This window comes from Trachemys scripta, chromosome 4, assembly GCF_013100865.1.
Source record: "Trachemys scripta elegans isolate TJP31775 chromosome 4, CAS_Tse_1.0, whole genome shotgun sequence".
NCBI lineage: Eukaryota > Metazoa > Chordata > Testudines > Emydidae > Trachemys > Trachemys scripta.
The window spans coordinates 119498306-119516093 of record NC_048301.1 but is presented as its reverse complement, the minus strand read 5'-3'; the positions used below and the strand labels follow the sequence as shown (position 1 = coordinate 119516093).

The window sequence follows — 17788 nt, the reverse complement described above, 5'->3', positions numbered from 1 at the left end:
ACTAAAATAGGGCTGTCAATTTCTGCTACCTTGCTTCAAATATTTTTTAGTAATTCAGACCATCCTGATGTGCCTTAGGAATCGGAGCTTAGAAATAGACAAGTTAGAATCCTAAATATGAACATGTAAGAACTCTGCAACGAAGTGTTTAAAATAAACAATGATAACTTAGATTAACTTACACTTCTTGCAGTGTGTGAATAGACAAACCAATGCTCCAGTTAGAGGACAGTAAGTGATTATGACTTAAATCCCTGGAGAATAAAGAGAAAAGAGATTATTCTATAGTCTGGACCCAAGTAGTTGTGTGCTGTACATTACAAGTTGTTTCATCTAAAATTCACAAGCAGGTCAAATCAATTTTCATATTTTTTGGAACATATATTATTACACCAAACAATAAGAAAGGTTCCCTCTAGCTTACTATATTTATTACTTGGAAAAATCTAGTTCTTTATGCCATTAATGGACTAACTCTGTTAGTTAAAATAAATATGGGTTGACAGATAAAGAGATCACATGAAATATTCGCCATGAGCACTTTCTGGAAGTTTAATGGCAGTTTTCCAAAGCTCACTAGGAAAGACTCCCCACACCTTCAAAAGATGTACTGAGAATACCCTTTTAAGATTCCAGCAATTACTCTGGGAAGGTTTTTGCAGTTGTGACCCTGTTTTCTCACCCTCCCCAAGGGTAAAACCCTTGACAGATACATACATCTTAGCAGTTAAGGCGAGTTATTTTAAAGAGCAATTCCTGCACAAAGAGCACATAAGCAAGAGACAAACAAGAGGTAGGAAAAGAAAAGGAACGAGGGCACATTCAGAAGCACTGTTTTAGCTCCAGTTTGTTTTTGTTTACGGAGGACACTAATGAGAAAAAGGGAGGACAAATGGAACAGTAGGAAGGGAATGTAAGAGTTTGGTAGATAGAGAAACAGGAAAAATTAAGTCTTACCCAATTCACTTCACATTTTGTAAAATGCTCTGCTTTTGCCTCAGACCTAACATGTCAATTGTTATACAATGGGGCCTACAACCACAAGCAGACATTGCAGCCCCATCATGCAGGACACTGGACAAGCATATAGTAAGACTGTCAGCTCTTTGGAGCAGGGACTTACAACGGTTACCAAAATCAGGCTGACAACAGAAATGTGGTTCTAGCCTTAACTATGGAGAGAGAGAGAGAACTGTCGCTCCATAACAAGGTTGTATTAAAATACTTTTTTTAAAAATCCACCTTGTTAATGCATTTTGGCTTCTATCCAGGGCAAAGATGAAACCCAGGTGGCTTGTGCTGACAGCCCAAACATGGTATATTAGAACAGGGCTGGCAACAACAGCAACTTTGTGAAACAGTGCAGATAACAGAAATGGTAACTGTTTATCTCACCCTAGCAAGCACACCAACGACATATGCCTACATGTTTCAACAATGGTCTTTATTAAAATAGAAAGTTCTGTCTCACCTAGCTGGTGTCACACCTGCTTATCAGAGAAGTATTAGATACTTTCATTATAGCTTTAGGCATGTTACAGTTAAATTAAGGTGGTATCAGCAATAGTAGCTCTCCTTTTGTTAGAGAGGCGCTCCACTCAGATATAACACACACACAGCCACACTTTATACATTGTTTATAAAAGGTTAAGTGATTAATAGAGGCTACAAATATGTTACAGATATAGGCTGTATGAGTTATAAGCACATCAGCAAGAGGTGGTGCATATGGCTATAAGCAATTTGACCCATGGAACAAGCAACTGCTTCGTTTATAAATGGTGTTCTAATGGCTATTTCTAAATAGAATCTTAAAGTGCAATCACACATGCCATCCTTAAATTAGGCTTGCACATTAGTAGCTAAGAGTGGGTTTTGTTTTTGTTTAAAGAGAAAGGATGAGTCTCTTTATAAAATACCAAATTTGAACATAAAATGATTTCAATCATTTAAAGTGAATTCCATGATTTCACAGTCCTTTGGCGTTTTAACAACTTTCCAGTTTGAGTGAGCTCACATCTGAAACCTTATTTGTTAACTTTTCCCTACACCACAGAAGATAGTTGTGGCAGACACTGACCTGATTTCCATCAATAAAGAGAGAGATGGGGATTTGGGATAAACACTGAATGGGATCTTAAAAATCCTTACTGGAGTCCTCCAAAAAAACTCTGAGCTTAATTTTTTGCCAGAATCTGGGAACACTGTTTATGCTTCAACACTGAATGGGATACAGTCTAACCAGAGATGCATGTACTTTCTTGAAAACTTGGTTCTCTCTCAACTCAGAATTTAGTTGAAGACAAAAAGGGCATTATCTGAAATTATACAGTTTGTTTCGAATGTTTGAGACTGCTGCATCCAAAGATAACAGCTGGCCTTAAATCATATGGGTACCTGCTAGAGGATGGGGAGGGCAGGGCATGGTGCACACAATGTCACTAAACACTTAACAGTAAAACAAGCACATATCACATTCTATAGAAATATTAGCAAGTGGGGGAGAAGTCAGAAAGATTGATAAGTGCACTCAAGCAAATGGATTTTTCTTGCATGCAAGCTTGTCAGAATTTCCTACACTCAAGCTAAAACAAGTGCAAATAAGTTCCCAGTTGTCACACATGGAAAAACTGATTATATTTTTGCAGATTGATCAATCACATGGTGACCTTCACCATTACCTCACTTCAATTTTCTCATGAACTGAGAGTAAAAATGCCATAACATGAATCAGGAGGGGCCACAACAGTAACAGAATAATTTACTTCTCATTCTAAAAGGACAGCCTCTCTCAAAACTAATGTTTACTGACTGTTTGTGCTCTGACCATCAACGCCACATAGCCTGTGGACAAAAAACTTCCCCAATTGTTTGCTAACTCTGGAAGGCAAATGTGCCAGAGGACTAGAGACAGGATACTCAGCTAGACGATCTATTCTGACAGTGGCCAGTCCCAGCTGCTTCAAAAGAAATTTCAAGGAACACCATAAATGAGAATTATGAATAACTGACCCACATGGGACGTTGCATCCCAAATCCGGGTGCATAGTGGCTGTAACCTGACCCGTGAGGGTGTACATCTCTTACAATGTTTTAAATCCTATCTAGTGTAGCTGTGGATGTTGCATGCCAAATTTGTTTTAATCCTGCTAAATTCTTGACCACAACATCTTGTGGCCATGAGTTCTATGTGCCCGAACTCACCACACAGATCTCAGCACTCATGGACCCCTTATTTAAGCTTCTAAATATACCTGACCTGCCATAGCTGTCTTTCCCTTCAAGAGCTCCTAGAATGTAATCAATATCCCTGATGAATTTAGTCCGTTACAACACTAGATTGTTGCAACCTAGACACTCAGTTACTAAGGAATCTTAATTTCTTTCACCACTCCAACCCCTAGAAACCCCGATGCTATTTGAGTATTTATAGAGTGAATAAAGAAAACATGTCTTTGTGAAGAAAAAATGGCTTTTAGTGTTATGAACTCAACTCCCACTCATGCTAAATCTATAGTGACATAAGTGTAAAAAAAAATGATGAATTATAAAAATTCTTGGTATCATGCAGTCAGACATGCTGTTAATGTTGCTCTTTAGTACCACTGGGATGTAAATAATTTAGATAAGGCATGCAGAAATCCAAACAGGTTTGTGAATGAGAATTTGGTGCTTCAAATAAAATTCAGAGATACCCTCAGCAATAGATGAACAATACAAGTGACATTTTTCTCCTTCTGCAGAGGCAAGCAAGATGAAATACAGGTGAAATCCTGTCCACGTGGAAACCAGTAGCAAGACTCCCTGTCAACTTCCAGGGGGCCAGGATTTCACTCTTCATTTGTCAGAGAATTATAGACAGCACATCTGTATCCAGCATTTTGTAGCATTACCTGAATACTAACCAAGATGCAAGTGGCTCCTGTAAGAACTCGTTTCACATGGCGTTTCTGCACCACATGCTGCTGGTCAATAGTAAGAGCGAAGCAGCAAAATATTAAGAACAAGATGAACTGCCTTTTCTTCCACCTGATTATTTGTACTGAGTGCAACTCTCTCTGGCACTAACAGGTGTGCTCACCGCAACAGTGTTAAAAACAACACAGCAGAGGAATTACAAACATTTTGATCATGGCAAGAGTAAGTCAATTACACGTACCATGGAAGATAGCAGAAAGCAGACAAATTCAGTCCCGTAGGTTTATCCACTCATTAACCTTGTACTCACAGGGTGAAATCCTACTTTTCAAACCAAGTCAAGAAACTAAGGATAGTCTGGAAATTGGATGGTTTGAGCGACTGATAGCGAGTTAGATCCTGTTGCTCAATTCCAGCACAGGCCTGTGGTCACCCTACAGCTTTATGAAAGGTATTGTATCTGAAAGAGGTCTGGTGGCTTCAGTCTGCTTCCACAGACAAGCAGAGTTCACACACAAAAGCCACCACTTGAGTGGCCATCAAAGACAAGGAACCAGGAATTGACTAGGTCATGGGAGACTGAACAAGTCTTGCCCCTTAATTTCAGACATATTTTAGCAGTCATTGCCACTAGTTTCTCAAGTCAGAGATTACATTCAATGTCATTTGAAATCTGTGCCTCTACACTTTCAGAGGGGACATAACTACAGCAGTGGTTAGTAGCCTGAGACAGTGACTAGCACAAATGATCATCAGAATGATGTGAAAAAGGTCCTACACCTTGGAAGTGAATTATGAGCTGCACAGTTTTCTATTATTCTATACCAGAGTTTAAGATTTACTCTTTAGACTACTGGTGTGTAGAGATCTGCCTGCTCACATGGCACTACATCCTCATTTCCATGCTGTAACTAATATTAATAATAAATAACTTTCTAATATCACCTTTCCATGTCAGCAATTGTTGCAGTTGCTCTAGAGAAGTTTTTCAGTCATAAATGGGATGGGAAGAGGGAGATTACCACAAGACAGTCTCTGTATTAGAAAGAGGGCTACTTTATGAAGCAGTTTGAGTACACTTGTCCTGATGGTTTACTTCAAGTCTTACTGGTTCCTCAGACTAGCAGTGCTTTCTTGACACTGACATAGAACTGAATATAGCAAGCTCTGGACCTTGTATTTTTTTGTTCCCTGGGGATTCATATGCTACCATGGGAATGTATGCTAATTTCAGTAAAAAGCTACTCTGAAGCTGAGACTCTGTTAGATCACTACATGGCACTACACGAAAGCTTATGCTCAGATAAATTTGTTAGTCTCTAAGGTGCCACAAGTACTCCTATTGTTAATACTGTGCTGCAGCTAATTAAGATCTCTTCCCCCCCCCAAAAAAAAAAAACTACCCACCCAAACCCACAACACAGTTCCTGTACTCATCTTATACCTAATACCATGAGAAATTCTAGGAAAGCCATAGTTTAAAGGAAGTTGACGAATTCCTAGGGACTTTTAAGAAATTAAAAATTAGGATTCTGTTGCCCTAAGTCCACCGTATTCTAAAAATACAGATCTTTATTCTGCACTTGTGGAAACCTGTGCTGTAAGGAGCATAACCTATAGTTACCAGAGACTAATGGATAAGGAAAGTAAAAAGTAAATTTCTGGTCTCACAGGAACCAGCTTGCATTTCCATTAGGCTCCTGGCTGCAGATTCAGCATCCTTATTCTTTTAACAGACTATTTCCCTTATTTTCTACCTTTGCCATTTGACCATTGAATTCTCCCAGCTTTGGTCAAATATGCCAGTCTACAGCAGATCTTTTAGTTCTCTCCCATCAGGAGCCATTAACAAAATCCCTTATTTTCAGGAGATGTGAAAAGAGTAAAAAGCCTCTTGAGATGGAACAAAACACCTAGCCAGGTATAATCCAGTGTGTCAATCTCGTGACCCAAGAGTCCAAGGCACTTCCTGGGCTTTCAATGCCAGGATGCACTAGATTAATCATTTGGAGTAAATCAGTACAAAATGAACATGGCACTGCAAAATGGCCTGGTTAATTAATAGCCACAACTTGCAAGCAAGCTAGAACAGTTCATGAAATAACCAGGCATTGAGAAAAAGCATCTAGGAAAGTATCACTATGGATTTACCCTGCTTGGCAAGGCTGGAAAGCTCTAGCCTTTCTATAGATTTGTGTAGTTCATCAGTGACTAAATCTGCTAACAGACTTCTCACCTGCTGTTATGCTATCAATGATACTAGCTTGAACCATTCTTCACTTCATTAAACTCCCTCTTTTTATACATGATGAAACTCATTAAATGAATCCTGGAGTGCCAAAGCAGGAAAGTTTACGCTCATAAAGTTATAAAAATGTAAGGAAATGACATTCAAATGTTTAGAATAACTATTTTCCAGCAAATAATTCAGAAGAGATTTACTGCAGGAATACGTTGGACCTCGCAGCGGGACAATAAACTTGCAATATGATGGGCAGAGGAGATTAATTACAACATAACAGCAAACAGTTTATCACCTTGATTATTAATATAATCTGACCCTCAACAAAGCCCACAGTTTAACCAGTCAAATTCTATGGTTTTCTACCAAATGATATTATGCCAAAGGCTTTGACTGGTCTCATTAAGATTATTGTGACGATATAAATTTAAAGTTCTAAAGCAAGGTGTTTTATTAACAAGTAGATCCAAATTGCAAAATGGGTTTTCATTGACAAGATACTGAAGTAAGACTACCTGCTTTTTCCAAGAACTTTTGCATTTGGTGCCTTAGAGCAATGTTTCTCGAACTTGGGACGCCACTTGTGTAGGGAAAGCCCCTGGCGGGGCGGGCCGGTTTGTTTACCTGCTGCGTCTGCAGGTCCAGCCGATCGCAGCTCCCACTGGCCGCGGTTCGCTGCTCCAGGCCAATGGGAGCTGCTGGAAATGGCGCAGGCCGAGAGATGTGCTGGCCGCCGCTTCCAGCGACTCCCATTGGCCTAAAGCAGCGAACCGTGGCCAGTGGGAGCCTGGATGGGCCGAACCTGTGGACGCAGCAAGTAAACAAACCAGCCCAGCCCGCCAGGGGCTTTCCCTACACAAGTGGCGTCCCAAGTTTGGGAAACACTGCCTTAGAGCATAATTTTGGACACTTTTTATAATTAATCACCAACTATTCCTTATGCCATTCATTTTCAAATAGATCATTTGGTTTTTCTAACATTTTACATTTAGCGATCGAACAAGTCTGACTTTCCAAACAAGTGAACAAATTATTCAGTCACACAGGTAAGACTTTCTGCTGCTTTCATCCTAAACTCTAAGTATAATTTGTATTTTGTTGTTCTGAAAAAAATCTGCTGTCTTAAATATGCTTGGATTTGCACTGTGAAGTTCGTGTTTTGCACTATGCACATTGCTCCGTGTAATCACTATATTTTAAAGGTTCATCTTGTGTGGTATATAACCCATCTAAACATTCATTGTGAGCTGAACTATTTTTTATCTGTTAAGTAAATAGGAGGAAACGCACATACCAAACTGATGTCTTTATAAGTCCTGGAGAACGATCCAAATCCAATGTATTTGAATAAGTAGATGTTCGAGTTTGATACGACTACAATATTCTCATTCCTTAAGCGTATAATGTTTAACATCTGATATCGTTTAATGGTATATAAAGATACAGTCTAAAGTCCACAGTGTGGAAAGTGTACAGTAAGCTCGATCTGATCACAACTGTATGAACTCGCTGTACTTCAGATTCACCCTCCAGAAGTGTAGTCTCCAAATCTTCTCTCCAACAATAAAATGGATAGGTATGTCAGTTCACTTATCTGATGTCAAATCAGATGTCATTCCCTGGGTTACCTGTCAGACGCATTCCACTAGATGGCAGCTCCATTGATTCCTCCCCACAAACCCCAATACATTTTAAGGGCAGAAGGAATCACCACTGGGATCATCTAGTTTGACCCCCTGCATAACACAAGTCATAAGACTTCACTGAATTAATTATTGCTTAAAGTCCAATAGCTGTGGTTGAACTATCGATGCTCTTGTAAATCAGGTTTTAAGTAATGGAGAAACCACCACAGCCCCTGGTAACTTATCCTGACTTAAAAATTTGTACCTTATTTCTTAATATGTAGTCTGTTTGTCTAACTTCAACTTCCAACCATGGGATCTTCTTATATCTTTGTCTGTTGGATTGAAGGGATCGCTATTATCAGATTTCTCTTTAAGTACGTATAGCCTAATCAAGTCACCCCTTAACATTCTCTTTGATAAGCTGAATGGACTGAGATCCTTGAGTCTTTCACTATATGGCATGTCCTTTAATCTCTTAATCACTCGGAGGCTCTTTTCTGAACTCTCTCCATTTTTTCAACTTCCTTCCTGAGTTGTGGACACCAGAATTGGACGTAGTATTCCAGAAGTGTTTCACCAGTGACATACAGAGGTAATAAGATCACCCTGCTTCTATTTGATAGTCCCCTATTTATACATCCAAGAATTATATTAGTCCTTTTAGTCAGAGTCACACTGGAAGCTCATCTTCAGCTGCTTATCCATCATGACTCCCCCTTCCATCTTTTTCAGACTCTGTCCCTCCCCGTACATATATATATATATATATATCCTCAATATTTATTCCACTCTATATGCATCCGAAGAAGTGGGCTGTAGTCCACGAAAGCTTATGCTCTAATAAATTTGTTAGTCTCTAAGGTGCCACAAGTACTCCTGTTCTTTTTGCGGATACAGACTCACACGGCTGCTACTCTGAAACCTCCCCGTACATATGGCCTACATTCTCTGTTCCTATATATGACCTTGCATTTGGCCACACTGAAACCAGAGCTCTGAGAAGAACCAGTTTTTCAACTTGCTGGCAATTCTGAAAATTCTAAAACAAATTGTTTCAAGCTGAACTGAAAAAACAATTTAAAAAAAAATTTCAGTTAACTGAAGAGTCAAAAAATGTGTTTCAGGTCATACAAAGTGTTTCATTTTAAAAACCTAAACACTTTGTTTTGGACTATTTTTATATCTTTCTTAATACAATTAAAGAAAATTTTGAAGTGAAATTCATTTCAAGTCCAAAAAAATCAAAATATTTTGTTTTGAAAAAAGTGTACAAATATAGCCAAAATAATATTTATTTTTTTCCTGACCAAAGTCATTGAAACTGATAAATATACTAAATGTTTTGGTGTTGCCAAACCTGCATTTTTCTCCCAAAATGTTTTGGCTGAAAAATATGTTACTCAGCTCCAACTGAAAATACCTTTTAAAAAACAAACAAACAAAACAAAACCTTTTATCCAGTTTACTGAGCAATCTATATTGACCTGAATCAGTGACCTGCCTTCATTATTTATCACTCCCCCAATCTTTGAGTCATCTGCAAACTTTCAGCAATGATTTTGTTTTCTCCCAGCTCATTGATTAAATAGTGTAGGGCCCTACTAGAAACATACTATTCTGAGGATTCCTCAATTACAGTTACATTATGAGATCAATGCATTATCCAGTTTTTAATTCATTTAATGTGTGTTGATTTTGTCTCATTCTAGTTTCTTAATCAAAGTGCCGCATGGTACCAAGTTAAATGCCTTACAGAAGTCCAAGTATATTGGACCAATACTATTCCCTTTATCAAGCCTGCAATCTCAAAATGTGATAGATCTTGTCAAACTATTTCCCATTAACCCACATTGACTGACATTATATTACCCTCTTAATTATTGATGAATGGAGTCCTGAATCCGCCATTTCATTATTCCGCCCCCAAGATAGGCTATCAGGGCTAGGTAGCTGACTGTGTTTATCCTTTTTAAAACACTGGCACAATGGTAGTTTTCTCCCAGTCCTCTTGAACTTCCCCAGTGTTCTGACAGTTCTAAATGGTCCTTACAGCTCCTCCAGTAGCTATTAAAACTCTTTGGTAAGAGTTATCTGGACATGCTGATTTAAAGATCTTTAGCTTTAGTGCTTGTCTTCCACACAAACTGTGGAATCTAATCAATACTAGGGATATTGCATCATAGGTAACCATGTTCCCCCCCACTTACATCCCAAGAGAAACATTTGGAACGATGGCTTTCTGAACACTTCATCACAAGTCCATGTTTTTAGAACTCCTTTATCCAGGGGGAAGAAAAAGAAAAAGCCTGCTAGAAGCTTTATCTGCCAATAGTTTGGGGAAAATTTATGCAAAGAATAAGATAATAATTTCTGGTGCTTTAAAGCAACAAGGGGCAGAATTAGGGTGACCAGATAGCAAGTGTAAAAAACTGGGACAGAGAGTGAGGTGCCTATATAAGAAAAAGCCCCCAAAATCAGGACTGTCCCTATAAAATTGGGACATCTGGTTACCCTAAGCAGAACTGATGTCAATATGCATGGGTGTCAATATTTATTTCGTGTTAAGAGATTTAATTCTTAATTTACACAAAAATGCAGGTAAATGACTGAATATTGAATGGCTTTTGTGCATTATAGCTTTTTGCTTGGATCCAGAACATTTAGAGTAGTTATGGAAGTAGTTGTTTTCCCCACCCCAGATGCTTTTTGCGCTAAACTCCTGAAAGCCATAACAGAGAACATATACTTAATTATTGTTTACAGCATTTGTCAGATTGCACAATCTTGCAAAGGAGCCAACACCACTTCTTCCCATTGCATTCTGTATGAAGGTTTTAAACACACCCCTTTATCTGCTTGGAGAACGATAGAAGTACTTTTGTAAGCTAGAAAACCTGCCCTCATTAAATAAAACAGATGTTTTTGTTTTGTTTTTGTGATTAGCTACCTGATGAACTACAATTATTCTTCAGGAACAGAATATTTTCCTTGGGGAAGGTCTGAGTTAAGACATTCCCAAAAAACGCTGGCAGCAGTTTTCAAGGTTTGTTAAATCTTATAATAGCCTGGTTAGCAGGCTGTACTTGTGTGCTGAACTCAACTTTGAAGCTTCCCTTTATCAGTTCTTACTGTTTACTGCAAGGAGGGAACATACCTTTTGTGTGGCATTACCTACCTACAGGGTAGTGAGCAGAAGACTGAGGGTGTTAACTGAGACATGCCCTACTTTTCACAGTTCAGATCCCTGATTCCTGCCAAACCTACAGCTTTTCACAGGCAATTCTTATTTATGACTATATACGTAAGCTATGGGATTCCAGAACTTGTTATAGATAATTGAATATGGGTTTTGCATTTATCTTCCAAATGGATGTTATTAAACAGTTTTGAGCATTTAAATTCTCCTTTCATCAATCCAATGCAAGTCAACTGGGCCTAATCTACATAGGGAAATTGACAATATTTTGGTCCAAGACAAGGCCTGCCCATTCTTTTATACACAAGGGCATTTGATTTCCCTCAAACTCAGGCCCAGATCCACAAAAGTATTTAGGTTCCTAACATCCACTGATTGCAATCAAAGTTAGGAGCCTAAATACCTTTGTGGATCTGGGACTTTACCCCTTCTCTTCCACACAGCAGTAAGTGTTATGCAATGATGATTAGTATTTATGTTTAAGACAGTGGTGTCTAAGGAGAAGACTTTCAAGGACATAACTGAGCAGTCCCACCCACCCCCAGTCTGACAGCCTCTGTGCTGTTAAGGAGGAGGAAAGTCATGTGGAAGGAGAACATCAATCTTGAGTGGAGGGAAACCATCTCATAGTTGGGACCCTCCTTAAAGACAATGTGCTGGTACCCGCTCACACTAAGGATACCCCTCCTGGGGAGGGAACCCTAGTTATTAGGAAGATCCAGGAAATAATAATAGGGGATTTGATTATTAGAAGTATAGATAATTGGTTTGTGATGACCAGGAGAACTTATGTAAATTGCCTGCCAGGTTTGAAGGTTGTGGATCTCATGAGACATCTAGACAGATGAACGTGCAGTGCTGGAGAGGCACCAGTGGCTGCAGTATGTGTGGGTACCAATGACATAGGGAGGGGTAGGAGAGAAGTCCTGGAAGCCAACGTTAGGCTACTAGATAAGAGATTGAAGTTCAAGACCTCCCATGGTAGCATCCTCTGAAATGCTTACAGCGCCACACACAGGGCCAGAAAGACAGGCAGAATTGCAGGGTCTAAATGGCTGGAGGAGATGATGTGGGGTGGAGAGTTTTAGATTTATTAGGAACTTTTGGGAAAAGGATGAACCTATTCAGGAAAGATGGGCTCCGCCTAAAAAAACAAACAAAACAAAAACAGATCCAGACTCCTGGCATGTAACATTAAAAAGACTGTAGGATATTTTTTAAACTAGGGGCTAGGGGAAAGCTGACTGGTGTGAAGGAGCATATGGTTCAGGCAGACATCTGTTGGGGAAGAATTTATTAAAGGGGGAATCTCTATATCTAGTAAAGAGGATAGGAAAGAAGTTGAAGTACAGGTAGAAGAGAATGGAACAGTCAAAATGATTGCAATACCACACCTATGATTGCATATGTTGCCACCTGAAATGTGAAATCCATGCAAATTTCATATAGCCATATAATCTGTCTAGCTATATAGAAAAAAAATCTATAAACTCTTACAAGCTATAGCAGGGGAATTTGACACTTTTTGGCTTACCCAAAACTATCACAGATACTGGCAAATGCCTTGATTAGCCAAATAAAAAATTAAGTAGTTACATTTTCACTGTACCCAATATTAGCTTTAATTACAGTTAAAATCTGTAGCTGTCCAAAGAGGTTGTTCCAATAAAGTAGTCAATTGCATTTCTACAACACCTTTAAATCTACAACTCACAGGATCCCAGAGAGCTTCACAAACATTGAATTGCAGCCACTAACTAGTACAGTCCTGTCAGCTGGTGCAGGGAGAAGAAAAACGGTCAAAGAACAAGTCAAATCCAATTTTTTAGAAAGGACCAGTGACTTTCTAATATAGTCACAAAAGTTAACTGCATGAATCTCAGTTTCTCTCTTTCCAGAAGATGAAGGGCAGGATCAACTGGGATTAGAATTGGCGTTTCAAATCTGATGCTCAGAACAAGTCATTACCTCATACCATGGACTGTGAAAGAAAGAGGTTATTAAACAGTCTGGAGCATTTAAATTCTCCTTTTATCCATCCAATATAAAAGACAACTGGGCCTAATCTACATAGGGAAACTGAGACAATGTTTTGGTCCATGATAGGGCCTGTGCATTCTTTTACAGGTAAGGGCATTTATTTCCTCTCAAACTTTGGCCCAGATCCACAGAGATATTTAGGTTCTTAACGTCCAGTCTTTTCTCCATCAGACTAAAACCAGAAACTTCACACAACACACCTTTCTTGGCAGTCAAGGAAAGCAAATTTGCACTTTATAGCAATAAAATACTAATGATTAGAGTCACTTTCTCATCCACAACAATACAATCATCTCTCTCCTTTCCCCCAGATATCAGATTATATACATTATGTTCAGTTTCTACAAAAGCATTACCTCAAGACACCTCTTCCTATTGCTAAGCTATTCTGTAGTATATATATGCTACAAAAGAAAACTGCAGCTGGTACAGGAACCCACAAGGGGAGAGGAAACTCTAGATTTAGTCCTGAGTGGAGCGCAGGAGCTGGTCCAAAAGGTAACTATAACAGGACCGCTTGGAAATAGTGACCATAATACAATAGCATTCAACATCCCTGTGGTGGGAAAAACATCTCAACAGCCCAACACTGTGGTATTTAATTTCAAAAGGGGGAACTATGCAAAAATGAGGGGGTTAGTTAAACAGAAGTTAAAAAGTACAGTGACTAAAGTGAAATCCCTGCAAGCTGCATGGGCGCTTTTTAAAGACCCCATAATAGAGGCCCAACTTCAATGTATACCCCAAATTAAGAAACACAGTAAAAGAACTAAAAAAGAGCCACCGTGGCTTAACAACCATGTAAAAGAAGCAGTGAGAGATAAAAAGACTTCCTTTAAAAAGTGGAAGTCAAATCCTAGTGAGGCAAATAGAAAGGAGCATAAACACTGCCAAATTAAGTGCAAGAATGTAATAAGAAAAGCCAAAGAGGAGTTTGAAGAACGGCTAGCCAAAAACTCCAAAGATAATAAAATGTTTTAAGTATATCAGAAGCAGGAAGCCTGCTAAACAACCAGTGGGGCCCCTTGATGATCGAGATACAAAAGGAGCACTTAAAGATGATAAAGTCATTGCGGAGAAACTAAATGGATGTTTTGCTTCAGTCTTCACAGCTGAGGATGTTAGGGAGATTCCCAAACCTGAGCCGGCTTTTGTAGGTGACAAATCCGAGGAACTGTCACAGATTGAAGTGTCACTAGAGGAGGTTTTGGAATTAATTGATAAACTTAACATTAACAAGTCACCGGGACCAGATGGCATTCACCCAAGAGTTCTGAAAGAACTCAAATGTGAAGTTGCGGAACTATTAACTAAGGTTTGTAACCTGTCCTTTAAATCGGCTTCTGTACCCAATGACTGGAAGTTAGCTAATGTAACGCCAATATTTAAAAAGGGCTCTAGAGGTGATTCCGGCAATTACAGACCAGTAAGTCTATCGTCAGTACAAGGCAAATTAGTCAAAACAATAGTTAAGAATAAAATTGTCAGACATACAGAAAAACAAACTGTTGAGCAATAGTCAACATGGTTTCTGTAAAGGGAAATCGTGTCTTATTAATCTATTAGAGTTCTTTGAAGGGGTCAACAAACATGTGGACAAGGGGGATCCAGTAGACATAGTGTACTTAGATTTCCAGAAAGCCTCTGACAAGGTCCCTCACCAAAGGCTCTCAAATTAAGTTGTCAAGGGATAAAAGGGAAGGTCCTTTCATGGATTGAGAACTGGTTAAAAGACCGGGAACAAAGGGTAGGAATTAATGGTAAATTCTCAGAATGGAGAGGGGTAACTAGTGGTGTTCCCCAAGGGTCAGTCCTCGGACCAATCCTATTCAACTTATTTATAAATGATCTGGAGAAAGGGGTTCCCAGTGAGGTGGCAAAGTTTGCAGATGATACTAAACTGCTCAAGATTGTTAAGACCAAAGCAGACTGTGATGAACTTCAAAAAGATCTCACAAAACGAAGTGATTGGGCAACAAAATGGCAAATGAAATTTAATGTGGATAAATGTAAAGTAATGCACATTGGAAAAAATAACCCCAACTATACATACAATATGATGGGGGCTAATTTAGCTACAACAAGTCAGGAAAAAGATCTTGGAGTCATCGTGAATAGTTCTCTGAAGATGTCCGCGCACTGTGCAGAGGCGGTCAAAAAAGCAAACAGGATGTTAGGGATCATTAAAAAGGGGATAGAGAATAAGACTGAGAATATATTATTGCCCGTATATAAATCGATGGTATGCCCACATCTCGAATACTGCGTACAGATGTGGTCTCCTCATCTAAAAAAACATATACTGGCACTAGAAAAGATTCAGAAAAGGGCAACTAAAATGGTTAGGGGTTTGGAACGGGTCCCATATGAGGAGAGATTAAAGAGGCTAGGACTCTTCAGCTTGGAAAAGAGGAGACTATGGGGGGATATGATAGAGGTATATAAAATCATGAGTGATGTGGAGAAAGTGAATAAGGAAAAGTTATTTATTTATTCCCATAATACAAGAACTAGGGGGCACCAAATGAAATTAATAGGCAGCAGGTTTAAAACAAATACAAAGAAGCTCTTCTTCAACAGCGCCCAGTCAACTTGTGGAACTCCTTACCTGAGGAGGTTGTGAAGGCTAGGACTATAACAGCATTTAAAAGAGAACTGGATAAATTCATGGTGGTTAAGTCCGTTAATGGATATTAGCCAGAATGGGTAAGGAATGGTGTCCCTAGCCTCTGTTTGTCAGAGGATGGAGATGGATGGCAGGAGAGAGATCACTTGATCATTGCCTGTTGGTCCACTCCCTCTGGGGCACCTGGCATTGGCCACTGTCAGTAGACAGGATACTTGGCTAGATGGACCTTTGGTCTGACCCAGTACGGCCGTTCTTACGTTCTTATATATTTTGGAAGATTAGCTGTCACTTAAAGTCAATTTCCTGGCTAAACAAAGATCAAGAAGCAGGACAGATCTAAAAATGACAGGTTTCAGAAAATGAAGCCCCATGGAACAATGATGCTTTTCCAAAACAAATCCTGCTTCTTAACGTTCCTTTCAATCCAAGGAAAGAAACAGCTACCTGCTTTAACAGCTGTGCAGTTATTTATTCAACTTAATATGTAGCAAGAAATATGTCTCCTGCTGAGCATTTCGCAAGTCCTGGTCACTTCATCAGAAAATGTAAACATGGTTCAATCCAGACTATGAGATGGAGATGCACACGTACATTAAAGATATAGGGTATTAGAAATCAGACCTTTCTGTACAGTCTCACTCACATTACACAGCCAAGGCCTCCCAGCAGCCTAAGGTGGCAGAATTCGCCACCTAATTGAGTGATTTGGGGGTTGTGTTCTCTGATGACAACAGCGGCGGCCGACTCACCTGGACTGACCCTGCCAAAATCCTTAGGATACGAGGGATTTGTCTGAATTCACTTAATGAGCCATTGCGTTACTCAGTCGGTGGCAGCAGAAATAACTGGGTATTAGAAGGCGGCGCAGCAGCCCCATAATTGCAGCCCTTAGTCCCAACGGGGGTTGCTAGCCAGACACCGGCACCCCGCGCACCGGGGAAGGCGGCAGTGGGGCCGGACAGGCGGAAGCCCCGCGGGCCGGGGGCTGTGCACAAGGGGCCCCCGCCGAGATCAGGCGGGGCGGCGCAGGAGCCCCCCCCCCCGCCGGGACGGCCTGGCGCGCAGGGAGGCGGGGCAGGGCAGGCGCCTTAGCAACGGCCCCCTAGCAACGGCCCTCCCCGTACTCACAGGCCCGTGGTGCCGGCGGGCAGCGGCGGGATCCTCCGGCGGCCCGGGCCGGGCCCCCCCGGCAGGCGGTGGCGGCTGCAGTCCAGCAGGCCGCGGCGGCAGGAGCAGGGCGCGGCGCAGGCCTCGCCGGGCGGCTCCCCGGCCGCGCACACCCACAGCAAGAGCAGCAGGGGCAGCGCCCCCCGCCGCGACCCCGCTCCCCGCATCCTCCCGGCCGCGGCCCTGCCCCAGGCGGCTACGGGGCGCACACAGGCCGGGACAGCCGCTAGCCCCGCCCACCGCGCGCGGCGTCTGAGCTCAGCGCGCACGGGGGGCGTGGCCAACGAGGAGAAGGGCGGGGTTTCTAGACCAGCCAGGTGGGCAGCGACAGGCAGCAGGGGGCGGGGCGACAAACTGGCACCTGAAGGGGGAGGAGCCAATAGCGGAGGCGACAACATGAGTGCTCGAAGGGGGCGGGGCTAGGGGGCGGGCTAGAGCTAGACAGCGCAAGTGGGAGGAGCCAGCCTGGGGACGGGGTGGGGCTTCAGTCCCTGGGCGGGTTCTTGGCTCCCACGTGGGAGGACATTGACCCAAACCCTTCACTGTAGGGAAGGTGGGTGAGCCAAAGCCTGGTGTGCTGGAAAGATGTGGCCATGCTACTGCTCTTGCTGTACCTGGTCTGGGGATAAAGTGAGACCGCTGTCTCCAGGGCTCATAATCCAGCACCGCGCACCAGCCAGAAGCTCATCTGAAATGGGTCATTAGCAAGCTATAGCAACCAAATATCACATTAAAATTGAATGCAACTTCTAAAGCAGGGGGCAGGAGAAAGAAAACACAAGACTCAGCCATTGAACAAAGTTCTTCTTTAAACCCCTCCAGGCAAAGGGGGTTGCTACCTTTAAAATGATATTTCATTTGTATAGCAATAATCTCCCCTGCAGCAATGCTGAGCTGAACATTCAATCAGTGGGATATCGTCAATTTAAAAACCACATTTCCATCTGAAAATTTCCTTCTATCTGTCA

The 17788-nt window shown here is 41.1% G+C and overlaps 1 protein-coding gene across 1 annotated transcript in view; it reads right to left on the bottom strand.

The window, feature by feature from the left end:
• The window catches only part of LRIG2 (leucine rich repeats and immunoglobulin like domains 2), a 39697-nt gene extending 22723 nt beyond the window's left edge, over positions 1–16974 (bottom strand). Inside the window, exons 1-2 of the mRNA XM_034770611.1 lie at positions 16782–16974; positions 183–254 (exon numbers count right to left, since the gene is read on the bottom strand). The gene's annotated coding sequence lies outside the window, so the exon portion shown is untranslated. The remainder of the gene's footprint in view (positions 1–182; positions 255–16781) is intronic.
• Between the last annotated feature and the right edge of the window lie 814 nt (positions 16975–17788).